Raw genomic sequence first — 18,679 nt, 5'->3', positions numbered from 1 at the left:
TTCTATTATTATAAATGTTTACTGTGTATTGTCAGTTCCTCAGTATAGGAAGTCAGTCAGTTTCATATTTTTAGCTTGTTAACTATGTTGAAAGAGGTAGAGAAAACAAACTCTTGGATAGGAAATACGTTTTTTAAAAACTACCCAGTTTTGACACACTCTTTAACTTTGACCCCATCCCCATGCCAAATATATTTAAAAATAATATTTTGGAGATCCATTTTCTTTTAATAAGGAACTGATACAAGTGTCCTTGAACATATGAATAACGTTTAAAAACGTGATCTCTGCTGCCTACACTCCAGAAAGCTCAACAGACTGCTCAGTTTGCCAACAAAATGTAATTTTTTTTAATCAGAAAAGTTTTAGTTTTGGGATGTTATCCTATGTTGTTTTAAATCGGGGTTCTCAACTTGAGGGTCTTGACCACTTTGTCCACATGTTGCTAAATGGGAGGGAAGCAGATCTGGTAAAAATGGGTTTTTGTTTTGTTTTTCCCAAGATAAAACTTCAAAAATTGGTTCTAGTGGAATTTCAAATACTGAAAAATTTAATCTGAAAATGGAAATGCCACTTTGATGCATCATGGGAGTTGCAGTTTGGGTGCTTTATGTTCCAGCTCTCCTCTGTGGGCTGGGCTTCCTAGTTGTACTACATCTCCCATCACGGTTTCCCTTCTTGAAGAGGGGAGGTGGTATAGCATGGAAGTCCCTGGCCATGGTACATCATGAGAGATGTAGTCCATCAGGGGAGCCTGGCTTGGAAAGAAGAACTGGAAAATAAAGCACGCAAACTACAACTCTTATGAGATGCTATGATGGGGTTGAGTAGGCTCAGAGGCCACCTGCCATGGTCCATCACAGAGAGAAGCAGAAAGGAGGTCTTCCAAGCAGCCTAGAATGGCTGCGGGGGAAGCAGCCAATCAGAGGAGCTGTAGGGAGCAGCCAGGAGGGCCATATCAAAAGGAGATGCAGAGCCAAAAACAGTCAGTTGTTGTTTGGAGCTGGAGGAGAGAGGCCTGTGTTCCTGGTTGACTGAAAGAGCAGCAGGATCACGAACAGCTCAGTGCTGGCAGGGACTAGGGGAGCAAGAGAGCGCTACTGGCTGGCTGGTGGGACTGAGCCCAAGACAGTTGCTGGCAGGGACTGGAGGAGTGAGAAGGAGCTCTTGGCTGACTTTTGGAACTGAGTAAGGACTGAGACCTGGGAGGACTGAAGGTAAATAGTGTCTCCATGGAGGAGACTAGTTAGACAGGGCCCACAGAGGGCTACCGAGATACCAACAGAGGGGTACGGGATAAGTCCCTGGTGGATTGTATACCCCGGAAGGTGTCCGTTCTGTGTCACATACTGACTGTGTTTGGGGCTGAGCTTGGAGGGCTGAGTCACTGAAAACCTGCCTGAGAAACCACTGACATGGGTCACCATAAACTGAAAGGCTGCAGGCGCACGCATTCAGCCAGAAGGTGCTTGCAAGAGGTGGGTGCCACCCCATTACAGGTACCCTGACAGCATTTCTATATTGAAATATTTTGTGGGTTGTTCCCCCTGCCCCTCCAGGATAAAGCATTTTTCCATGAAAAATAGACATGTCTCACAAAAAACTTGTCTAGTCAAATCTAGGAAATTGTATGTAGGGTTGGGGGAGGGGGTTGGAGTGGGGGAGGAGGTGTGGGAGGGTGTGCAGTATGTAGGAAGGGGCTCAGGGCAAGGGGTTGGGGCAGAGGAGTGGTGTGGGTTATAGGAGGCAACTCAGGGAAGGGGGTTGGGGTGCAGGAGGGGGTGCACAGTGCAGGGGGGGCTCAGGGAAGTGATGCAGGAAGGGGTGCTGGCAGGGGGCTCAGGGCAGGGAGTTGGGGTGAAGGAGGGGTTTGGGCTCCGGCCTGGCGCTGCTTACCTGGAGCAGGCAGGTGAAGGCAGTTTTGAGTCAGTTAAGGTGTATATCCTCTCACCAACAGAAGTTGGTCCAATAAAAGATATTAGCACACCCATCTCATCTTTCTCCTGAAGCAGTACAGACAGTTGTTTGTTAAACCTAAAAAGAGCAGCTGAGTTAAAAAAAACAAATAAAAAAACCACACCTGTCCCTACTTGGGCAACATACAGGCCCTGATTTCAAATCTCAGCTAAGTGGTAGTGGAATCATGCTTTCCTTTTATGCTGGGTCAACAAAGTAATGGGCAAATCCATTGGAATTAAATAAAATGTGACCTTTACCTTCACCCAAAACTTGAACCATTCCAAAATTCAGCTTTGTTTAAAGTAGACTGATGTTTAAATGCATAGTAGCTAGCATGGCACTTTGCACTTCCTGGTATTGTCTAGACTAGAAGCTGTTAGTTGTGAAACCTGCAGGTGTTGGAAATGGCCTGTGATATATACAGCCTTGTTTCAGAGATACATTTTATTCAGTATTTTTCAGGCTGGAGATGACAAACATCCCGCCCAAGCCATCAAACTTTTTTTGGTCACACATCTGTAGTCTGCTGTGCCACAGTAAGCTATCACTGGCAATTTAGGTTTCGATTCAGCAATACTCTTTTGCATGTGACTTGACTTCAGTGGGACTTAGGCACATGCTTAAATGCTTTTCTAAATCTGGACCTCAGTTTCCTTTTAGTGTATGTTTATACCCACAGCAGAAATGCTCAGACATAGGTGTATCATGGTAATAACTAGAAATGTTAAGAAGCACCATGCAAAGAATAGGACTGTAAATAATATTTACATTACTCTTGCTTAAAATGTCTTTTGGATTTTGTCTCCATATCAAGTTCCCCCCACCCCCAGTGCTCTCACACATTGATTTGTGAATACAGGGTGCTCATTGAAAGCTGAGCAGTTGGCATTCAGACTGTCTCTGCCCTTCCTCCTTTCCTCCCCACCCCACCCCATGAAAAAGATAATTGAAGTATTTGTTCTTGTATGGGGAGATGCTTTTCAGCAATTACTTGGACTTTGCAGATAGGTCTTGGAACAGATTCATAGATTGCAAGGCCAGAAGGGACCACTGTGATAGTCTGACTTCCTGTATAACAAGGCTATAGAACTTCCCCAAAATAATTCCCTTTTCTTTAATTTATGCCTTATTCAGTTTGACTATGTCTAACTTCAACTTCCAGCCATTGGATCGTGTTATACCTTTCTCTGTTAGATCGAAGAGCCCATCATTATATATTTATTCCCCAGGTGGACACTTACAGACTGTGATTGTCACCTGTTAACCTTCTCTTTGTCTGTTAGATATTTCAGATCAAATTTGGAATCTACCGCCGTGTGACTGTGGTGTATGCATCTGACATTTGTGCAAAAAAAAGGTGATGCTGCTACTTTATGGTGATTCCAAACTAATAGAACTGGAAAATAAAGCAGACCTTATGTGTTAGAGGAAAGATTAACTGCCTAATTGTTTCAGTGACTTTTGGACACTTGATTCACCATGTGATTTCATGCTCTAAGCTCTGTAAACATGTAAAATGTTCATGTCAAGGTTTACTAGACAAATAGTTTCTGAACGTTATAGCTAGTGAATGTGAGAGAAGGAAATGAATTGGCCTGTATTTAGTCTGGTTTTGCTTCCGTTAAGCGTTTCTAATGTCTGATGTTAATTTGGCTGGTAACTAGGTCAGTGCTTGATTAACTTCATTACAGCAAAGGGGGCAGGCTCTCATGACTAGGAAATCTTACTTACTTTCTGTTTTGCAATCCGATGGTGCAACATGTTCTGTTGAACTTCCATTTACACTGTACCCCTGGGACGAGGGTTGAGTCTGCACTGTGGGAAGTGCTTGAAATTAAAGGGTCTCTGCTTTCTGTTACTTTGCCCAAAACTGATCAAAAATTGCAAAACACTGATAAAATTTGAAGTACGCTAATGTCTAGATATGACCAGTTTCTGATGTGGAAGGGACACAACAGTTAAATCCAGTTATGCTTTTCACGGTTTTTAGAATGTGCATTGTACTGTGTTTCAGAGTAGCAGCTGTGTTTGACTGTGATAACTCTAGATTTTGTTTGCTAGGAAATGGCTTTGTGTGTTGCCGTTACCTAGTGGGAGCTACTCTGTGCATTTGGAATGAATCAGTTACTAGTTGCTGCAGAGTGAGACATACCAAAGTTTTTTTTGTTCTTTTGTTTTTCCTCAGGGGTTTGACTTCACTAGTCTTGGGCAGAACTGAAATACCAGCAGTGACACTTTGTGCTTCCCTGTGTTGTCCCTCTGAGCTCCAGTGGCTGCTCCTCCTTGCTGGCTTTCTGTCCCTTCTACAGCTCCCAGCAGTCAGCTGATATAACCTGCACCAGCTGCTGAGCCCCTTCATGGTGGGGAGTGGAAGCATTAGCTACTCCCCACTGAACAACTGCAGCATACCTGCTCTTGTTCTTTTGGTAGAAGAAGAGAACCTTGTCATCATCTGACTGTAGCCCTGAGGCTATAAGGCAAGGCAGCCTCTTTTCAGACTGATCAGCTAAGCGCGGTGGGAGGGGCTGTATTTATTGTACAGGACTTCTCATATTTCAGGGACTCTTTCATGTCCCTTTTTATGCACACACATATCATATCTGTGGCAGAAGGAGGAAGAGCTGGCTAGCTTCTCCAGGGCCAGTTGGCCCCTAACCAGATGGAAGGAACGGGTGGCTGGGAGAGGGGACTGCGAGGGAGCTGCAGGCTTGTGGAGTTACTTATCTTAGCAGCAAGAGTGAAGGCTCCACTCTTGAGTAGCTTAGGAGTTTTGCATGGGCACAGTTCTTGGCAGGCTCCATCTTCCATAAAGTGGCTTGTCTTATCCAGTTTGTCTTGGAGAAGCTCCTTAGCTCTTTTGTTTCTCCGGGAGGTGTAGGGAGCATTAGCACACCAGAGATGCTCCTGGAGGCTACTGGAGGGTGCTCAAATACTAGGAGGATGAGAGCAGTAGAACCTATATAGAAAGAGGGAGATGGAAGAACTGGCCTTCTAAGTGGGAGGCCCATGCACTTCCATAAAGCTGCTACCTTGTCCTAAATCCTTCCTTGAAACTCTGCTCTGATGCCTGCAAGTCCCTCCCATCTGGCACTGGTTAGACAAGTGGTGTGCTGAGACTTCTATTTTCCTGTTTAACTCTTTGTTCTGTTACTTTGTTCTCCCACCCACCATATTTCTCTTTTTTGTGCTCATTGACACCTGGAACCTGAGCTGTTGGCATCAGGGACTGTCTGTACAGTGCATAGCACAGTCATCCCTCATCCTTGATTGGGGTTCCTAGGCATTGCCATGTACAAACAAAAGACGATACAGATGGGTGCCGCTTCTGGTTTTAAGCACGCACATGGGAGATGGAGCAGCAGTAGTGGTACCCTGGCTAGTCTGGGAATATAGGGTCGTAACCTGGGAATGTGGGGAGCTCCCAGTGCTGCTTGCCTGCAACAAATTGTGTGTACACAGCTATGCGAGTTGCCAGGGCACTTGCCCCCTTTATGGGAGCAGAACTCCACTTCCAGTAATGTTCTGTATTTGTGAGAGTCAAAGACAGATACGTGTGTGTGTGAAGTATCAGTGGGTTTACATGACTGAAGGGGAAACCAGCCTACTATAAAATGAGGCACCTGTTTAAGAATGGAACTGCAAGCGCTTGCACTTGCTGTTACATTGACCTTTCCCAGCCAAGCTCTGTTGGTCGAGCTTTTTATTACTTTTCCCAAAACCTGTTTCATTGCCTAAGGAGCCATCCCCGGGGGGTGTATGTTCATGAGTGCCATGCTGGTGCCCAGCCTGCCAGCAGGGGGAAGAGGAAAGTCTGACAGTTAGTGAAGATGATCTTACGTGATTATTCCAGGTGGCTCTAAAATAGCTTCCTTTTCTACCGCTATTTTTCCTCTGAGTTTTCGGGAAAGTTAACTTTTCCTTTTTCAGTTTCACTGGCAGTACACTCTGGGAGTTACTTTTCTTTTCTGATTCTTTCTTTGAACTTCTCTGAATTTTTTCTCTTACCTGTGCTCACCATTCTCTTTCACTGTGTCAGGTCTGGCAACTAGAGCAGATTGGAAAACAATTTCGAGGAAAATCTCAAATTTTCAAAAAATGTCCCCTTGCTCTGCTGGCTGCTGCCTTCCTTGGAACTATCCCTGTCTTTGGAGCTCAGTCTTGGCAGCAGCCCTAGCTCTCTGGGGTCCCCCTTCCCTCTCCCCTCGTCCTTCTACCTAGATCTGCTCAAATCTTTGTAGACCTTGAGACAATTTTTCATAAATTTTGAGAAGAAAAAACATTTGTAAAGTTTTTCTTGTCAACCAGCTTTACTCCCCCAGAGCAAGGGGAGTGAAGGGAGAGACAGAAAGGAAGTGGCAAGCAGCTGACTGATTCCCCTTCACTCCCTGACTTGCTCACCTGTCTCAGCTGCACTTCGCAAGAAACTCACATCCTTTTTGGTTGGTGTTGGGCCTTGTCTGTGATTTCCCTCCTGGAGGCTGTATTATTACAACACAGTCCTCTTGAGGGCCACCCTTTCAATCCGTCAAGAAACTGCAGCTAGTACAGAAGGTAATGACCCATGCGTTAATTAAGCAGTATTTCACAGAGGTCCCATCACACTGGTGTGCTGTGCTGGCTACCGGTCAATTTCAGGATGCAGTTGAATGTTAACTTTGACATATAAAACCCTAATGATTTTGGTCCCACATACCTGAGAGATCTCAGTCCTCCCTGCACAGTACTGTTGCTGGTCCAAGGCACTGGCATTCAGATCCTGAGCAATATAAAACTCTGAGTTCCAGTGCCCACTAAAGTCAATCTCCCTTGACTCCAGTGCATGGCAGACAGGCATTTACTCAGGATGGAGCTGCTGGTAAGGAATTCTCAGTCCCAGTCTCTTGAACGTCCTACCTTTTTTGATTCATTAGGGCCCAGACTTGGGTTTGGAGACACTGTTCATCATACTTGTTTTCCCATGGAGTGAGTGGTGATGGCAAAGGGGTTGCTGACGCTTAAGAAGTTTTCACGCATGGATTTTAAAATGTAAGACGTTTCAGAGGTGTTTTGTATGTTTCAAGCTATTTTTGTGGTGCTTAATATGCCGAGGGTTTTAGGTAGGTGGATAAAATAGAAATTAAATAAATAAGTAAATAGCTTAGTCCAGTCTTTTATGCCACTTTCTGGGTTTTTCTGGACTTATGTTGAGTCAAAACACAGTGGGCCAGATCTTCAGCTGGTGTAAACTAGTATAGTCCCATTGGTTGGAGCTATCCCAGTTTATAGCAGCTGAGAATCTGGCCCAGCAGGGATTTGTGATCATTCTCTGTTAACTAATCAGATGCCTGTTGATGTCTGTCTGCCTTCGCAGTGCCAGGCAAGGTCATTTTCCAGCAACTCCCTTAGGGCCTTATTGATGAGATAGATTTGGAATGGATTTACAAAATAGTTTGTCATGACCCTAAATCTCTGTGGATCTGGTTTACATTTAAGAGTGGGCCTTTAAACTATTGCATTAATGTATCAGGGTCAGCAAGTAAGTCATCTCTGTTCAGTTTATGTCTAATATAGATAACTTCTGTAATGCCAATTATAGCCTTTTTAAGTTCAGTGCGAGGGGTTCTCTTTCTGCAAAATCTTGCTTAAATCTTTGATTGTGTTTTTTAAAGTTTCTAAATCCAAATTAAACCATCATCTGTTATAACTTCAGCACCTTGTATTATCTTTGAAATGCCCAGGAGTAGAACTAATGTGGAACACTATTTGCTTAAATCTATTATCCTGTCCAGTTCTGTGAAGACACTGCATTAGAGCTTGACTCAACTAACATTACTTGCCAAAATGTGCATCCAGTGTCTGCTACTGAAAATATTTTGGTTTCCAAGGTTGTCAGTTAAACAGTGTTCATTGCTGAGTGGATCAATTTCAATAAAGGTGATTTTTAAATCAAGGCAATTTAAATCATGGTTTAAATCACCAAGTGGAAATCCTCAATTCAAATAATCAATTTTAATCAACTTTTCCATTTGTTCTTCAATTATTTTCTAAAGAAAGGGGCATTCTCATTGATTGATATAACCATTAAATATATTGATTTAAAGCTAAATAGAGCTTTTAGACTAGATTTGGTACATCTTTTTGTTAGCCAAGAGGGTACACTATAACAATATACATTTATTTAAGAAATTTTAGAGGTTAATATTTTCAGATTCTTATTAATTATACATTTTAGTATGTTAGAAAATTATGAATAATATATTGCTTATTAACTGCATATTTAACCTTTTGCTTATGATTTGTGTTAAGCTGCATTAGGATAGTAACAGGAATTTAATTAAACACAAAATAGCACACAGAATATATTTTTATTAAACAAAACAAACTTACATGTTTTTGATACATAAACTTTTCTTTTAAAAATATGTTTCACATTTACAGCTAAACAATTTATTAAACAGAGGGATCAACTGGAGTTAGTGTATTAAACTGATTATTTCAGGTCAGCCTGTAAAGTGACTGGAGCTTTAAGTTTCTACTTGCCTAAGTCTCTTGAAAATGAGACAGCGATTTCCTAAGTTGACTGCCTTCAGACTTTTTCAACAAAGTCTGGTTCCAGGTGCTTAGCTAGTGACTTCCATCAGTTCAGTGGTGCAACTTTCTTTAAAATATCATCAGCAAACATGTACAGCCTTGAAATGTATTATGGTTGGCAGGACTGAATTAGTTGCTCATGTCATAACAGTATCTTCTTCAACTGTTTGGCAACTAATTTTGTACTTTGGGTTGTGAATGTGGCAAGAAAATGAGGTGGAGTAAGTACTTGGTCCATCCAGTTCTTTACTGTCTTCCATTTAACTTTGTTATTGAGTATTTCTTTCTTCAAAAAGAAAAGGAGTACTTGTGGCACCTTAGAGACTAACAAATTTATTAGAGCATAAGCTTTCGTGAGCTACAGCTCACTTCATCGGATGCATTTGGTGGAAAAAACAGAGGGGAGATTTATATACACACACAGAGAACGTGAAACAATGGGTTTATCATACACACTGTAAGGAGAGTGATCACTTAAGATGAGCCATCACCAGCAGCAGGGGGGGGAAAGGAAGAAAACCTTTCATGGTGACAAGCAAGGTAGGCTAATTCCAGCAGTTAACAAGAATATCTGAGGAACAGTGGGAGGTGGGGTGGGGGGGAGAAATAACACGGGGAAATAGTTTTACTTTGTGTAATGACTCATCCATTCCCAGTCTCTATTCAAGCCTAAATTAATTGTATCCAGTTTGCAAATTAATTCCAATTCAGCAGTCTCTCGTTGGAGTCTGTTTTTGAAGCTTTTTTGTTGAATGATAGCCACTCTTAGGTCTGTAATCGAGTGACCAGAGAGATTGAAGTGTTCTCCAACTGGTTTTTGAATGTTATAATTCTTGATGTCTGATTTGTGTCCATTCATTCTTTTACGTAGAGACTGTCCAGTTTGGCCAATGTACATGGCAGGGGGCATTGCTGGCATATGATGGCATATATCACATTGGTAGATGCGCAGGTGAAGGAGCCTCTGATAGTGTGGCTGATGTGATTAGGCCCTATGATGGTATCCCCTGAATAGATACGTGGACAGAGTTGGCAACAGGCTTTGTTGCAAGTATAGGTTCCTGGGTTAGTGGTTCTGTTGTGTGGTGTGTGGTTGCTGGTGAGTATTTGCTTCAGACTGGGAGGCTGTCTGTAAGCAAGGACTGGCCTGTCTCCCAAGATCTGTGAGAGTGATGGGTCGTCCTTCAGGATAGGTTGTAGATCCTTGATGATGCGTTGGAGAGGTTTTAGTTGGGGGCTGAAGGTGATGGCTAGTGGCGTTCTGTTATTTTCTTTGTTGGGCCTGTTCTGTAGTAGGTGACTTCTGGGTACTCTTCTGGTTCTGTCAATCTGTTTCTTCACTTCAGCAGGTGGGTATTGTAGTTGTAGGAATGCATGATAGAGATCTTGTAGGTGTTTGTCTCTGTCTGAGGGATTGGAGCAAATGCGGTTATATCGTAGAGCTTGGCTGTAGACAATGGATCGAGGCATTTCCTGATGTAGTGATTGTTTTTGTGAGTTAATCTCATTTTCTGTTCGCAAAATGAAAAGGAGTACTTGTGGCACCTTGGAGACTAACAAATTTATTTGAGCATAAGCTTTCGTGAGCTACAGCTCACTTCATCGGATGTATTCAGTGGAAAATACAGTGGGGAGATTTATATACACAGATGCACTGTATTTTCCACTGAATGCATCCGATGAAGTGAGCTGTAGCTCACGAAAGCTTATGCTCAAATAAATTTGTTAGTCTCTAAGGTGCCACAAGTCCTCCTTTTCTTTTTGCGAATACAGACTAACACGGCTGCCACTCCGAAACCTGTCATTTTCTGTTGTCACACAAGCACGTATCACTGGATCATTGTGTACGTTGCTTTATCATCAAGTCTCACATTAACAAATTTCCTGTAAATGTTTTTTGTACACTGTTCAATTTTCTTCTCATACTGCATCTAGGAACCTTCCAACAATGTCTGCTATGCTGGATGGAGTGCAGCCTCGTCATAATGATTGAACCATGTCAATGAAATGTTCATTCTGAACAAGACGAAAGGGAGAATTTTTTGCATAAATGAACCAAGTAATCTTTTAATCTGTGGAGTTTTGCTGGAATTTGCTAATCCTGATTATGAACTCATCCATGGGTTTACTGCAGAAAGAAGAAAGCTTTTTTTTTTTTGATACAGGTAATTTACTGTCTGACGTATGTTTAGTTGCAAACTGCTGGTGGTACCAACAGATGACTGAAGTTGTAGACATTGTAGACGATGGATGTTCATAGCCCTTTTTGACTAGATTGGACCCAGAAACAAAATGGTATAAAAGGTATAAAAGGTCACTCTCACTGAGTATTACTGAGTTCACTGCTTTAGAAAAAATGAGATTGTAAATGGAAGATACTTCCTATAGCTGTTTGTACCATTGTTTAAATGATGTAATTTATTCTAAACCCAGTTTATAGGGGAAATAATTAATAAATCGTAAGGATTATCTAAATCTGTGTAAATCCTTATCTCTGACAACATACCAAACAGCTTGAAAAAATTAAATGTTAAAATTCACAAATGCCTATTAAAACTTGACTTTTAAACAGGAAATCTTCACCTAGGATGTTTTCATCTTGGCAGGGGGTTATACTATATGATCTTTGCAGTACCTCCTAACCCGGTGGTTCCATGCTTCCATGATTATACTGAGCAATAAAAACAAATGAAATCTAGCAGTAACAGTAAAACAGTAAGTGATAAATACTCCCACAACAAACTAATATGTAAATTATATTTTGAACACAAACATTTTGAAATTCCAAAGAAAGTATCCACCCAAAACATATGGCAATAATCTAAGTGATCGTTTACTAGCATAATAAGACATGGTAGACAGTCCATAAAAATGTTGCAAAACACTTGGCACAGGTTCATGTTTTTTACCCAGAGTACAGAAATTTCTTGAAAAAGTTCTCAAATAGGGTCTTTTTTATTACTTGTTTTCTCCAGTTCCCAGATGTTGAGATCAACACTAGAAGGCTGCTCTCTAAAGACTGTTGTTCATTCTTCCCACAGTGTCCTCTTGGTTTGACACCAGTGTTGCTTCTTTCTTTCTTTCTTTCTTTCTTGCACACAGCGGGCAGCGCATGAACTGCCAGCTGGGGGAGACCAGCCGCCAGACATTCCCCTTCTGCCCGAGGCCCCACCCCTTCCAAGACACCTCCTTGGTAGAGCCTGGAGACCCATCCCCCGCCACAGCCATTAGCCTCTGCCCCAGGCTAGACCCCTCCCAAGGGAGCACCAGCAGGGTAGGTGACGCAACCCCAGCCATGGAGCACTGGGGGCTCAGGTGGAAACCCCGGGGCATCAGAAAGGTGGGTGGCGAGAAGCTGCAGTCTCCCCAGACCCGTAGCAATGGGAGAGTGCGTGGCGCACGGCACACTGAGACACAGAGTGGGAAGGGGTCTGGAGGTGGAGCATGGGCAGCACCACACCTGGCCGTTTGGGGAGGCACAGCCTCCCCCAGCCTATGGTACCTGCTGTCCATGTTGCACACTGCTGCTTCTCCCTTGTTACTTAACTCCCCATTCCTCCACACAAAAAAACTCTAATGGTTGTTCTGTATCCCACACACATTTTGCACTGCAGTATTTTATTTGTTTAGAGACAGAGAGGGAGGTGGTTGAGAAAGTCATGGATTTCTGTTTTTATTTCTGTGTTCACATAGAAGAACAGAGAACAGGGCCATTTATTTGAAGTGCCCACAACCATCCAGAAGCATGGGCTGGTAGTTATTGGGCAGATCAGTGTTTTTCCATGAGCCAAAGAGTTAGTTTCCATGGTGGGTGAAGTCATAAATATTCATAATTTGAGAACTGAGCTGCTCAGGCAGAGAGATGCTATAAAATAGGCATGAGATCACCCAGGTGGGAAGAGTGGATGTTCCTGATGAGATATACCCTATTCATTGACTAATGTTATGGCTTCATTTAATATGGATCCATGCACATCTACTTCATTTGGTTTTTCAGTTACAGTCCTACATGTAATACACCTTGTTGTTGCTCAGGAGTTTTTTGTACAGTAACTCCAAACTTTGACATATTTTTCACTTCAATTTTTATTTTACTAGTTAGGGCAAAGGGAGTTCAGATAACAGATCCATACCTGGCATCAAAGTAGTGTTCATCAAGTCGAGTTTTGTGTCAATTTTCATTGTTCCATTTAATTATTTTAGCTGAAACAGAAGGAATTATATTTTTCTCCCAATTAGTATGAGCCAAGAATAACAACTCTTAAGTAACCCCTGAGGATGAGTAAAGGTACCACACAAATGATCTGTAAAAGTCTGGACACTGAAATATGGAAATATTGTTGTAGTGTGCAGAATAATGACAATTGGCACAAGATTTATTGATAACACCTCATAATTGGACTGGCGCTGAGGGGCGATAGACTATTATTTAATGTTTGTGTACTGCCTTCCATTACAAAGTGGCTTATAAACAAGGCAGACAAAAAATCTCCTCTGGGAGTACAGGCAGCGTGCGGAATTTGAGGTGAACTGGATTTGGGTTTGGCAAAGTGATGTTATTAAAACAATTAGGTATTAAAACAAAAGCAAAGCATAACTACCCAAGTGGGTAGTTTGCCAGTATACTGGGGCTAGCAAACATGAGTTTTGTGAAAAATGCCATGGGATCAATTATGATCACAACCAATTAGGACCTCTATTTTATGCCTCATCCGTAAGACAGAAGTGTGAGTAGCACAGTGCCCCTCACAAAGTCTATGGCAATTGGTTCAGAGCTGACTGGGAGGAAAGAACATCCCCTATTAAATTACCAATACCCCTTCGTGCTGTAGCTGAGAGGTTTTGTTTTGTTGTACAAGTACTTAGTAGGCCTGAATCTGGTTAGTTTTTGAGATCTGATAAAATTACAGCCTGAGATGGTGTAACTATAGGCTATTTGCACACTTTGCATCAAACTTGCATTAGTCTTTCATAATTTTACTTTCAGTCTCTCTGGGGACATCAGTTTGTATGCGCCAGAGGAGGTTTTTGTTTACACAAACAGATGTACCTACAAATCATAGAATCATAGAATATCAGGGTTGGATGGGACCTCAGGAGGTAATCTAGTCCAACCCCCTGCTCAAAGCAGGACCAATCCCCAACTAAATCATCCCAGCCAGGGCTTTCTTAAGGCTGACCTTAAAAACTTCTAAGGTAGGAGATTCCACCACCTCCCTAGGTAACGCATTTCAGTGTTTCACCACCCTCCTAGTGAAAAAGTTTTTCCTAATATCGAACCTAAACCTCCCCCACTTACAACTTGAGACCATTACTCCTTGTTCTGTCATCTGCTACCACTGAGAATACTCTAGATCCATCCTCTTTGGAAACCCCTTTCAGATAGTTGAAAGCACCTATCAAATCTCCCCTCATTCTTCTCTTCCGCAGACTAAACAATCCCAGTTCCCTCAGCCTTTCCTCATAAGTCATGTGTTCCAGTCCCCTAATCATTTTTGTTGCCCTCCGCTGGACTCTTTCCAATTTTTCCACATCCTTCTTTTAGTGTGGGGCCCAAAACTGGACACAGTACTCCAGATGAGGCCTCACCAATGTCGAATAGAGGGGAACGATCACGTCCCTCGATCTGCTGGCAATGCCCCAACTTATACATCCCAAAATGCCATTGGCCTTCTTGGCAACAAGGGCACACTGTTGACTCATATCCAGCTTCTCGTCTGCTGTAACCCTTAGATCCTCATCAGATTTCTTTTGGCCCAATTCTCTAATTTGTCTAGGTCCCTCTGTATCCTATCCCTACCCTCCTGCGTATCTACCTCTCTTCCCAGTTTAGTGTCCTCTGCAAACTTGCTGAGGGTGCAATCCACACCATCCTCCAGATCATTTCTGAAGATATTGAACAAAACCAGCCTGAGGACTGACCCTTGGGGCACTCCACTTGATACCGGCTGCCAACTAGACCTGGAGCCATTGATCACTACCCTTTGAGCCCGACAATCTAGCCAACTTTCTATCTACCTTATAGTCCATTCATCCAGCCCATACTTCTTTAACTTGCTGGCAAGAATACTGTGGGAGACCATGTCAAAAGCTTTGCTAAAGTCAAGGAACAATACGTCCACTGCTTTCCCCTCATCCACAGAGCCAGTTATCTCATCATAGAAGACAATTAGATTAGTCAGGCATGACTTGCCCTTGGTGAATCCATGCTGACTGTTCCTGATCACTTTCCTCTCCTCTAAGTGATTGATTCCTTGAGGACCTGCTCCATGATTTTTCCAGGGACTGAGGTGAGGCTGACTGGCCTGTAGTTCCCAGGATCCTCCTCCTTCCCTTTTTTAAAGATGGGCACTATATTAGCCTTTTTCCAGTTGTCTGGGACTTCCGCCGATCGCTATAGAGTTTTCAAAGATAATGGCCAATGGCTCTGCAATCACATCCACTAACTCCTTTAGCACTCTCGGATGCAGCGCATCCGGCCCCATGGACTTGTGCTCGTCCAGCTTTTCTAAATAGTCCCGAACCACTTCTTTCTCCACAGAGGGCTGGTCACCTCCTCCCATGCTGTGCTGCCCAGTGCAGTAGTCTGGGAGCTGACCTTGTTTGTAAAGACAGAGGCAAAAAAAGCATTGAGTACATTAGCTTTTTCCACATCCTCTGTCACTAGGTTGCCTCCCTCATTCAGTAAGGGGCCCACACTTTCCTTGACTTCCTTCTTGTTGCTAACATGCCTGAAGAAACCCTTCTTGTTACTCTTAACATCTCTTGCTAGCTGCAACTCCAGGTGTGATTTGGCCTTCCTGATTTCACTCCTGTATGCCCGAGCAATATTTTTATACTCTTCCCTGGTCATTTGTCCAATCTTCCATTTACTGTAAGCTGCTTTTTTGTGTTTAAGATCAGCAAGGATTTCACTGTGAAGCCAAGTTGGTCGCCTGCCATATTTACTATTCTTTCTACACATCGGGATGGTTTGTCCCTGTAACCTCCATAAGGATTCTTTAAAATACACAGCCAACTCTCCTGGACTCCTTTCCCCCTCATGTTATTCTGTCAGGGGATCCTGCCCATCAGTTCCCTGAGGGAGTCAAAGTCTGCTTTTCTGAAGTCCAGGGTCCATATTCTGCTGCTCTCCTTTCTTCCCTGTGTCAGGATCCTGAACTCGACCGTCTCATGGTCACTGCCTCCCAAGTTCCCATCCACTTTTGCTTCCCCTATTAATTCTTCTCGGTTTGTGAGCAGCAGGTCAAGAAGAGCTCTGCTCCTAGTTGGTTCCTCCAGTACTTGCACGAGGAAATTGTCCCCTTCACTTTCCAAAAACTTCCTGGATTGTCTGTGCACCGCTGTATTGCTCTCCCAGCAGATATCAGGGTGATGGAAGTCTCCCATGAGAACCAGGGCCTGCGATCTAGTAACTTCCATGAGTTGCCGGAAGAAAGCCTCATCCACCTCATCCCCTGGTCCAGTTGTCTATAGCAGACTCCCACTATGACATCACCCTAGTTGCTCACACTTCTAAACTTAATCCAGAGACACTCAGGTTTTTCTGCATTTTCATACTTGAGCTCTGAGCAGTCATACTGCTCCCTTACATACAATGCAACTCCCCCACCTTTTCTGCCCTGCCTGTTCTTCCTGAATAGTGTATATCCATCCATGACAGTACTCCCATCATATTAGTTATCCCACCAAGTCTCCGTTATTCCAATCACATCATAATTCCTTGACTGTGCCAGGACTTCCAGTTCTCCCTGCTTGTTTCCCAGGCTTCTTGCATTTGTGTATAGGCACTTGAGATAACTCGCTGATCGTCCTTCTTTCTCAGTATGAGGCAGTATTTCGGTATCCCACTTCCCCACTTACCTCAGGGCTTTGGTCTCCTTCCCCCAGTGAATCTAGTTCAAATGAAAACACAGCTCACTTTGGGCCAAATCTTCAGCTAGAGTATATTGACTTAGCTCCATAGACTTCATGTGTTCCTTTGAACCTGAAGTGGTTGTAAAGAAGGTACTGGTCGTCCTTTGGAAACCATGGACCTGATTCTCTTCTCAACTAGTCTCCAATCCTGAAAAAGACTTGAGCATGTGTTTAATGTCAAGCACTTCAGTATCTGGGCAAGAAGCAGCACACGTTGGTCTGGTTATTAGACTGGATAAAACCTGGCCATTCCCAGCAAACAGACTTGAGCTCCTGGTTACAGCTAGCTTAGGTTTAACCTGTCCAGATGGGATATTGTGCCGGTGACTGATGTCAAATACTTAGAAAGGTTCATAGATCGTTCTGGAGGATTCTCAAATTATATGGATACTTGTATAGCAGTAGTTGCTGCCATGTTTTGGGTCTTTCAGTGGCCTTTCTGGAAATGTTGTCAGATCAAGCTTGCTACAAAGCTGTGGATCTATAGAACCACACTTATCTCAACTTGATTGTACAGCAGTGAAACATGGGCACCGAGGAAGGCTGAAGAACACTGATTTGTTGTTTTTGATTCTCATAGTCTGTCAGCTGCTCCATGTTAAGTGGCAGGACAAGATCAGCAATGAAGATATTTGAAGCAGAAACCAGTAATTGCCTCCATCAGTACTGGTTTGGTTTGCAGCTTTCTTGGCATCGGTATGTTATTAGAATGGAAGACCAATTTATTCAAAAGAATATTTACCAAGGAATGCCTCTCTGTGGCTGGTAATCATGTGGTTACCAAAAGCTGCAGTGGTATGATAAGATCACCAGTGATGGACATAAGATAGTTTGGCTGAATATTCAATTTAAGGACCAATGTAAGGCTCCTTGCTAAGTTATACTTTGTGTAAAACTGTTGTGAGATGAGAACTGGGTTCCTCCTGTCAGCATAGTAGTTCTGAAGGGACATGCCTGTGTCTGTTGACCAGGGACATATTGTTGCAGCTACTGTTCCAACATTCCTATACATTAATGCATTGTGTCAAGAGTCTCTTATGGAGAAAGCAGTGCGTGACATGGCAGTTACTTTGGTTGTTGCTATGAAACTTGTTGGTAAATTGTATAGTCAATTGCTTGACCATGATTTGTTTTGTTACAAAATATACTAAAGAAACTCAATAACCAATGTCAGTCAGGCTGACAGCTAAAAGGCAATAATAGTACAGTACAGGAAAAAAAGGTTCAATACAATACCAATTTCCAGATAGCAATCTCGTGCAGTGTTGTTGAATTCTTTTTAGGAAGAAGGCTTGTTTCCAAGTTATACCCTTAAAGCTATCCTTTATAGGCCCAACCAGTTTAAAAGTAATAAGGTACTGTATGCATCATCTGAGGCTAGATTTATCCAATAATCTTTCTGCTTTGTTTTTCTGGTACCATGGTGTACCCCTTATCTTTGTTTTGATCATGTAAATTCCAGATACCGAGGGCATGAAGGCACCTCCTAGGCTTGTAAATAAGAACATAAGAATGGCCATCCTGGTTCAGACCAATAGTCCATCTAGCTCAGTATCCTGTCTTCCAACAATGGCCAATGCCAGGTGCTTCAGAGGGAATGACAGAACAGGTAATCGTCATGTGAGCCATCCCCTGTTGCCCTCTCCCAGCTTCTGGCAAACAGAGGGTAGGGACACTTCAGAGCATGGCTTGATATTGCACCCCATAATGATCTATAGATATATGCTTACAAGTGTAAATATGACATAACTGGAATATGTTTTAGGCCAGATAGGCCATGTAACATATCTTTACAAAGGTTATGTTCTACTGCATGTATTCATCCTATTCGTATGCATGTATTATTTTTGTATCTGAAGTTATGAACATTGACTCTATGCTTGTATTTAAAGTGTTTGCTGTAGAAAGCATCTAAGGCAGATTTGGTCAACATAGTGTGAAGGGGTTATTCAAGTAATTGGGAGTATTTGGCTAACAATGGACCTTGATAGATGCCAATCCACATCTGAGCTTTCCTGGGAATGTGGGCAATGGCATCAGCCTGTAAAAAACTGAGTCATGCATGGACATTTGACTTGCCAATGTGACTCCAAAACTCTATCTTGTAGCTGTGATTCTACACAGGGGGAAAAAGGGGGTTCCCCCCACAAGAGAGATACTATATAAGCCCCTGGAAACCCCTCCATTTTGTCTTCAGCTGGCTCAAGTGATAGCCTCTCCACCCCAAAGAATG

At 42.8% G+C, this 18,679-nt stretch overlaps 1 protein-coding gene across 11 annotated transcripts in view; it reads left to right on the top strand.

The window, feature by feature from the left end:
• Positions 1-18,679, top strand: part of ST6GAL1 (ST6 beta-galactoside alpha-2,6-sialyltransferase 1) — a 120,608-nt gene that overhangs the window by 43,622 nt on the left and 58,307 nt on the right. Inside the window, exon 1 of one of the 11 annotated variants that reach the window (XM_043492750.1) lies at positions 966-1,478. The exons of 9 other annotated variants lie outside the window; for them this stretch is intronic. The gene's annotated coding sequence lies outside the window, so the exon portion shown is untranslated. Of the gene's footprint in view, positions 1-965; positions 1,479-6,874; positions 6,985-18,679 lie in introns of those variants that run through there. One more of the 11 variants, XM_043492749.1, reaches the window with a different exon arrangement.

This window comes from Dermochelys coriacea, chromosome 9, assembly GCF_009764565.3.
Source record: "Dermochelys coriacea isolate rDerCor1 chromosome 9, rDerCor1.pri.v4, whole genome shotgun sequence".
In the NCBI taxonomy this organism is placed as follows: Eukaryota; Metazoa; Chordata; order Testudines; family Dermochelyidae; genus Dermochelys; species Dermochelys coriacea.
This window is presented reverse-complemented; position numbering and strand designations above follow the sequence as displayed.